Below are 9497 nucleotides of genomic sequence, written 5' to 3' on the forward strand. Positions count from 1 at the left end.
TGGATGAATATTTACAAAAATACAAACTGCCCAGGTTAACTGAAGAGGAAATAAAATCCTTAAATAAACCCCTATTAGAAAAAGAAATTGAACAAGCTATTAATGAACTCCCTAAGAAAAAATCCCCAGGGCCAGATGGGTTTATGGGTGAATTTTACCAAACATTTAAAGAACAATTAATTCCAATATTATACAAATTATTTGGAAAAATAGGTGAAGAAGGAGTTCTACCAAATTCGTTTTATGACACAAATATGGTGGTGATACCAAAACCAGGCAAAGCCAAAACAGAGAAAGAAAATTATAGACCAATTTCCCTAATGAATATTGATGCTAAAATCTTAAATAAGATATTAGCAAGGAGATTACAGCAAGTGATCACCAGGATAATACACTATGACCAGGTGGGATTTATACCAGGAATGCAGGGCTGATTCAACATTAGGAAAACTATTAACATAATCAACCACATCAATAAGAATACCAACCAAAATCATATGATTATCTCAATAGATGCAGAGAAAGCTTTTGACAAAGTACAGCACCCATTCCTAATAAAAACACTAGAGAGTTTAGGAATAGGGGGAGCTTTCCTTAGAATAATAAACAGTATCTACCTAAAGCCATCAGCAAGTATTATATGCAATGGAGATAAATTAGAGGCCTTCCCAATAAGATCAGGGGTGAAACAGGGATGTCCATTATCACCCCTATTATTTAATATTGTTCTAGAAATGTTAGCTTTAGCAATCAGAGAAGAGAAAGGAATTAAAGGAATTAGAATAGGCAAGGAGGAAACAAAACTATCACTCTTTGCAGATGATATGATGGTATGCTTAAGGAATCCTCGAGAATCAAGTCAAAAATTACTTGAAACAATGAACAACTTTAGCAAAGTGGCAGGATATAAAATAAATCCACATAAATCATCAGCATTTCTATACATGACCAACAAAATCCAGCAGCAAGAGATAGAAAGAGAAATTCCATTTAAAGTAATGGTAGGTAATATAAAATACTTGGGAGTCTACTTGCCAAGACAAACCCAGGAACTCTATGAACACAACTACCAAACACTCTTCACACAAATCAAATCAGATCTAAATAATTGGAAAGATATCAATTGCTCATGGATAGGCAGAGCTAATATAGTAAAAATGACAATACTGCCTAAATTAATTTACTTATTCAGTGCCATACCAATCAGGCTACCTAAAAATTATTTTATACAGCTAGAAAAAATAATAACAAAATTCATCTGGAAAAACAAAAAATCAAGAATATCCAGGGAAATAATGAAAAAAAATTCACAGGAAGGTGGGTTAGCGGTACCAAACCTGGAGCTTTACTATAAAGCGGCAGTCATCAAAACTATCTGGTACTGGCTAAAAAATAGAGTGGTAGATCAATGGAATAGGCTAGGCTCAGGAAATGCAGTAGTAAATGACACTAGTAATGTAGTGTTTGATAAACCCAAAGACTCCAGCTTCTGGGATAGGAACTCAGTATTTGACAAAAACTGCTGGGAAAACTGGAAGATAGTATGGCAGAAATTAGGCATAGACCAACATCTTACACCTTATACTAAAATAAGGTCAAAATGGATACATGATTTAGACATAAGAGGTGATACCATAGGTAAATTAGGAGAGAAAGGAATAGTGTACCTATCAGATCTTTGGAAAGGAGAACAGTTTCTGACCAAACATGAGATAGAGTATATTATAAAATGCAAAGTGGATGATTTTGATTATATTAATTAAAAAATTTTTGTACAAACAGAAGCAATGCATCCAAAATTGGAAGGGAGGCAGAAAGTTGGGAAACAATTTTCGAGGCCAGTGCTTCTGATAAAGGCCTCATCTCTAAAATATATAGGGAATTAAATCAAATTTATAAGAATCCAAGTCATTCCCCAATTGAGAAATGGTCAAAGGATATGAACAGGCAGTTTTCTGATGAAGAAACCAAAGCTATCTATTCCCATATGAAAAAATGCTCTAAATCTCTAATGATTAGAGAGATGCAAATTAAAACAACTCTGAGGTACCACCTGACACCTATCAGATTGGCTAAAATGACAAAAAAGGAAGATAATAAATGTTGGAGAGGCTGTGGGAAAATTGGAACACTAATGCATTGTTGGTGGAGCTGTGAGCTAATCCAACCATTCTGGAGAGCAATTTGGAATTATGCCCAAAGGGCGATAAAGCTGTGCATACCCTTTGACCCAGCAATCCCACTTTTAGGTCTTTTGCCCAAAGAAATCATGGAAGGGGGAAAGGGACCCACATGTACAAAAATATTTATAGCTGCTCTTTACGTGGTAGCAAGGAATTGGAAGTTGAGGGGGTGCCCATCAATTGGGGAATGGCTGGACAAGTTGTGGTATATGAATACAATGGAATACTATTGTGCTGTAAGAAATGATGAGCAGGAAGAGTTCAGAGAAACCTGGAGGGTCTTACGTGAGCTGATGCTGAGTGAGATGAGCAGAACCAGAAGAACATTGTACACAGTATCATCAACATTGAGTGTTGACCTACTGTGATGGACTATATTCTTCTCACCAATGCAATGGTACAGAAGAGTTCCAGGGAACTCATGATAGAAGAGCATCTCCAAATCCAAGAAAAAGAAAAAAAGAAAGAAAGAACTGTGGAGTATAGAAGCTGATTGAACCATATTATTTCTTTTGTTTTGGGTGCTGTTGTTTTTTTCTATTTTGAGGTTTTGCATCACTGCTCTGATTCTTTCTCTTGTAACAGGATTAATGCAGAAATAGGATTAATGTTATTATGTGTATATATATGTGTGTGTATATATATATATATGTATATGTATAGAGATATATAGATATAACCTATATCAGATTACCTGCTGTCTAGGGGAGGGGGGAGGGAGGGGAGGGAGGGAGAAAAATCTGAAATTGTAAAGCATGTATAAACAAAAGTTGAGAACTATCTTTACATGTAACGGAAAAAATAAAATATCTCATAAAAAAAAAAAAGAAGCCCATGATCTGAACCAAAAAAAAAAAAAAAAGTCACTAAACCTTAGACTCCAGATTTCAAGTTTGTGACATTCAATGATCTTTAAATTCCTTTCCTTATATCTTTTCCTTTTTTACTGTGAGAGATTAGGGCTCTGATATGATATATGTAAGGAACCTGCAGTGAGAGAACTTACTTTACTCTTATAGATTACCACCAATTCTACAACTTACTTTTGTTTGTTTGTTTTCTGCAAGGCAACTTACTTTTGCAGACAGTTGTTTAGATCACTAAGTCACTTGTCCAACATCACACAAATAGTATGTGTTAGGGGCAGCACTTGAACCCAGGTATTCTGAATTGAAAGATTAGAACTCTTTACTCCCAGCTGTCTTTCTAAAACCCAAGACCCTATTATGCCATGATGACTTTCTTTATTTCTTCCTTCCTTCCTTCCTTCCTTCCTTCCTTCCTTCCTTCCTTCCTTCCTTCCTTCCTTCCTTCCTTCCTTCCTTCCTTCCTCTTCTTCTTCTTTCTTTCTTTCTTTCTTTCTTTCTTTCTTTCTTTCTTTCTTTCTTTCTTTCTTTCTTTCTTTCTTTTTGGTGAGGCAATTGGGGTTAAATAACTTCCTCAGGGTCACACAGTTAGTAAGTGTTAAGTGTCTGAGGCCAGATCTGAACTCAGGTCCTCCTAAATCCAGGGCCAGTGCTCTATCCACTGTGCCACCTAGCTGCTCCCTGATTTTCTTTTTTAAATAGTATTTTATTTTATATGTTTTTTTCTAATTACACATGAAGATAATTTTCAACACTCATTTTTGTAAGATTTTGAGTTCCAATTTTTTCTCCTTCTTTCTCTTCCTTCTTCCTTCCCAAAGTCAGCGAAGAATCTGAAATAGCTTATATATTCTGATCATGTTAAACATATTTCCACCCTAGGCATGTAGGGAGAGAAGAATAAGAACAAAAGGGGAAACCACAAGTAAAAACAAACAAACAAACAAAATCCAACAACAATAAAAGTGAAAATAGTATGATTCAATCTCCATAGTTCTTTCTCTGGATGTGGATAGATTTTCCGTCATGAGTCCTTTGGATCAATGTATTGCTGAGAAGAGCTAAGTCTATCACAGTTGATCATCACACAATGATCAACTGCCTTTATGTCTAAATAATATACCCATTTTGACTTTATTTTGGTATACAGTGTAAGATGTTGGTCTATGCCCAGTTTCCTCCATACTTTTTTCCAGTTTTCCCAGGAGATTTTTGTAAAAAAAAAGAAAAAAAGTGTTCTTATCCCAGAGGCTGGAGTCTTTGGGTTTATCAAAAAGTAGATTGCTATATTTATTTACTACTGTGTTTTCTGTGCCTAACCTATTCCACTGATCCTTTACTCTATTGCCTAGACAGGACTAAATAGTTTGGATGGTTGCTGCTTTATAGCATAGTCTTAGATCTGGTATAGCTAGACCATATGGTGTCTTTCTTTCAAGCTTACTTGCTTCCACTTTGCCAAATGGTTCTTCCTTGTTCAGGATGAGTTCACAGGAGTGGTTCATCTTGTTTTGTCAGGTTTTTTTTTTCTTTTCCGGTTTTAGCAATCAATTAATAAGCATTTATCAAATGACTACTCTGTGCCAACCACTATTATAGGAACTAGGTATATAAGTGCAATAAGTGAAACAATTCCTATTTTCAAGGAACTTACAGCCATCCTTCTGTTCTCAAGTTCATGGATGCCCAGGCCAGGGTATGGCCATTTTAAAGTCAAAGGATTATTTCACATATTGTTATCTGTAGAGTCTGGCTACAACTCTAATTTTTCCTACTACTAAACATATTTCTTTAGTTGGAACCTTGAAAACCTTTAGAAATCAATACATCTGCTGGTTACTATTCATTCACATGGAGGTCTAGATATGGTAATGAGAGCTGCCATTTCTATAGTATTTTAATGACTATAAAATTATTCACATGTATTAGTACATTGTATCCTCACAGCAACTCTTTCCTCTACATGTTATTACTACACCATTGTTCACATGAGAGAACTGAGACTCAGAATATTTAAATGACTTGCCCTGAGTCACACAACTAATTTAGAGTCTGAGGTGAAATTTCAGTCTGAGTCCATACATCTATCGACTGTGGCATATCCATCTTTCCTCAGCAATATTCCACAGAGACTTGGTATTCTACAGAATCTAAACATGTATTTGATGGGAAAAGAAAACAAATGATTATTTTACTTCATCTTCCCTGTGATTGGAGGACTAGAGTATTAATCTCCCAAAGCTTTTCTTTCTCTCGGGAAAGATTTGGATTTTCCAACTCATTCTTGTGATGAAAATTTCTAAGTCCAACTAAGAAAAGAAACAGTGAAGTCTCCAAGCCATAGGAAAATAGGTTTATTGAAAGAGGGCCTATTTTACAATAAAGCCAGTCTCTGCAGGGATAGCCCTGCAAAGACCCCAAATAGTATCAGTGTCAGACTTTTATACCTCTATAAGGCTTAAATGTTTATATACCTTACTATTTTTAGGTAGACTCCTCCCATTGCATCTCTTTAGCATACTGCAAATGATACAGAAATGGGAAATTGGAACATAGTCACTGAGATCAAGGTCATGAACATGGTGTGTGGAGACAGGGGCATGCTTAATTTCTTGCCTGGCAGGCAGCCAGTTCGGGGATTTGGTCAGTAGATTCACCAGATTCCCAGAGCCAAGCAATCTCTAATGCTGATTGGCTCCTTCAGCTTAGAAGATACTATTTTTTGTACCTTGGTTGAACAATTTGATACAATGACAGAGGACATGAGTTATGATGGTCAAGAAACGGGTTTACAATAAAGTGGATACCTGAGAACATATTACTGCATTGTTTTAAGCCACTAAAGAATATTACATAATATCGATGCTCTGTACCATATTATTATTACTTACACATGAGTAAATCATCATTTGTAGCCTATTATACTGATTACTACCACAGTTAAATCACTTATATCTAAGGGTTAGGGAAAAATCTCACTCACACTCTCCACTCTCCATCTGAAGCCATGGACTCCGTGGACTGCTCCCCTCACTAGGTATCCCCTGCCTTCCCCCTCTACCATTCCAGCTTCCTTTTATGTGTTGTCTCCTCTAATAGATTATAAGATTTTTTTGAGGAAAGGAACTATCATTTACTTTGTTATTTGTATCCCAGTGCTTAGCATAGTGCTTCACACGTAGTTGGTGCTTTATAAATGTTTATTAAATTAAATTGACACTAGAGATACTTTCCCTGTAAAACACAAAATTTATGTGTCCCTAAATATATACATAGATATGCATATGTATATACACATATGCTCACACATACATATACATCATATACGTGTGAATATACACAAGATCATTTATGTGTGACAATATTAAGTATGGCAAAACTAGCTTATATTTTATAAGAATATTCTCCATAATACTTTACCCCATCATCTTTTCCTTTACATCTTCTATTCCTCAGGATCTTTAAACCAGAATTTATAGCTCCATTGCTTTATCTAAAGTCTGAAAGTTCTCCATGGCAAATATAGCTGGGGAAATGCTTTATTAATTTTTTAGTATCTATGTGGGGAAGAATGCTGGGCTTACTAGATATTCAAATTACTTAATCATCTATCTGTAAGATACCTATATTTTTCCTTCCTTTTGATCCAGCTCTGGGCCTCATGTTGGTGAAGTAGGTAGTGGGAAAGAGGTTTCATATTGCTTTTTGCTTCAACCTGCCTCAGCATTCAATGGTCACAAAAGGTTGAGCTGCTGTTTTTATGGAGGGTACAGTGACATGAAGCAAAATAGATATTGCCTTTACACATTGGTAATGTGGTCGCCTAATATATAATTCTTGATAATACTGAGGCACTTACCTTGATAGAGATAAATCATGGCCCCTCCATTTCCAGTTAGATGAAAATTTTACTGTTAACAACAAATACTCCAAACCTGTTTGTAGAACCAGCCCCTCCAGAGACCAAAACAGGTGCTGGTTTTCATTGATAGAAGCAGTTTACCTTTCTAGAGTTCCCTTGGCTAATTAAAACCCAAGTCTAGACCAAAACAAACAAGAAACAACACAACAGGAATGGCAACAGGAACAACAACAACCACAAAATAAATTAAAACAAGCAAGAGATTTGTGTATAGTTTTCTAATCTTTGAATTCGTTTTTAAACATGAGGCCAATTTTTCAACTTTTTTTTTGTTTCCTCCTCAATTATGCAATTTTTACATGGAACTTACTGAGAATTTCAATATATGTTTATTGAATTTGGAGCGTTTTGTGAAGTTCCACCTCCACACCAGAGGTTGTAGCAGAGACAGAAATTATGTTAAATAGAAGGGTTTTAGAAATGCTTATCACTAGTCCAGCAATACAAGGTGATATGTCATTAAATGATAGCTTTGTTGCCTTTGGTTGCACAATAAAAGCAATTCATTCTAGTGCTTTATTTGTCAGTGGGTGACAAAGAGCATGCATTTAGCACTACACATTTGTCAGGCAATGGAATAAGTGGTGGGGATATGAAGTGAGGCAAAATTGGTCTCTGCCCCTTAAGCTTACATTCTCATGCAATGCAGCAGACAAAAACAGAGAAGATGGAAGTTCTCTTAAAGCCAAAGGATCTAACAGTTGGAGGGGACACTAGGAACATTTTACAAAAGGTACATTCTAAGGTAAGACTTGAAGGGAACCAAGAGAATTAAAGGAACAGAAGTGGAAACATCAAGTATAAGCAGCTTTAAAAAAATGTTTAGCTCAGAAGGAAGTAGAGATAGAAGACAATAACTAGGAGAGATATAGGATGGAGTAACTATCATCATGTTGTTTTTGCTATTATTAATTTTAAGGATGGAGGCATCATGGGCATGTTTGTCCACATCAGAGAAGGAGGAGCCAATAGATAAAGATGGATGGAAGATTAGAAAGAAAAGAGGAATAATTTAGTACTATTCATTGTTGGAGACATAAGAGGACTGGAACACTTGTGCATGTAGATGTGTTGCCTCAGCGATAAGAAGGACCTTTTCTTCCTAAAAGACAAATGAAGGGGGGCAGCTGGGTGGCACAGTGGATAAAGTACCAGCCCTGGATTCAGGAGGACCTGAGTTCAAATCTGGCCTCAGACACTTGACACTTACTAGCTGTATGACCCTGGGCAAATCACTTAACCCCAATTGCCTCACAAAAAAATGAAAGACAAATGAACGAGGAGATAGTGAGATAGTGGGGAGTGTGGTGACAGAAGGATATGAAATGAGAAGGGGAGGAAAAGGAGGTCTTGGAGAATGGCCTTAATTTGTTTTTTCCCCCTTTAAATATGAGGCCAGGACTTCAGTTGATCATCTGTGACAGCCTTGAGAATGGTTGAGAAGGTTTTATAACAGTGGAGAGGAACGGGAAAGAAAGTGGAAGAGGGAGAATAAAAAGATTTTTTGCGGTGGTGAAGGTCCAAGTGTTAGGTGATATAAATTTGCAATATTCCCAAATATCACTGTTTGTATGAGGAGGAACATATACTAGCCCAGCCTTTATCTGCTGCTTCCTTTTGTCCTTTTATTTTTTCATTTTATTAATAGCCATATTTGTAACACTGATATTATTTATTTACCTTAGTAGTATTCTCACTTTGTGAAATTATAAAATCATGGAATTTTAGAATTGCAAGCCATCTACTCTAATCCATAACTAGAATTTCTACTAAATATAGTCAGCACATTTCCACACAGTGTCCCCTCCAAAGAAAAGAAAAACATCACATGGAAAGGGATTCCATCCCAGATTTCCTTATCTCAACTTATGAAATATTGTGTTATTTTTCCTTCATAACAAATCTAAGTTTCCTCTCTTCAATTTCCCACCTTTTACAGTTCTTCCTGGAAACAATCAGAAAAAGTACAATGTCCCATCTAACTGCTGGGTCTTCAGATACTTGAAAATGTTTAAAATTTCAGACCATGTCTTCCCTCCTTGAGACAGCTAGATTGTGTAGTAGATACAGTTCTAACCCTGGGGTCAAAAAGACCTAAATTCAAATCTGATCTCAGGTTTATTTTTTTTAATAGCTGTGTGACTTTGGACAGGTCACTTGATTTCTCCCTGCCTGTTTCTTTTAATGTAAATTGGGGAAAATAACATGAGAGAATAAAATTAGATAATATTTGAAAAGTACTGAGTATAATGCCTGGCACCTCGTATGCACGTGATAAATGCTTTTGTTTTCCTTCCATCATTCTTCTCTGGTGTTTAACTCTCCAATTCCTTTCATCTCTACTCATAAATCATAGACACGGTGACCTTCACTATCTTGAATGGTATTTTGATATTTTCCAGTTTGTCACTGAGCTTTCTCAACTGTGATACCCAAGACTGAACACAATCCCTCAGATGGGTCTTATCCCAGGAAATTGTGCCCGTTAAATATTGTATCCAAGGTTGCATTATTTTTGTCTTCCAT

Source organism: Dromiciops gliroides, chromosome 3 (genome assembly GCF_019393635.1).
Source record: "Dromiciops gliroides isolate mDroGli1 chromosome 3, mDroGli1.pri, whole genome shotgun sequence".
NCBI lineage: Eukaryota > Metazoa > Chordata > Mammalia > Microbiotheria > Microbiotheriidae > Dromiciops > Dromiciops gliroides.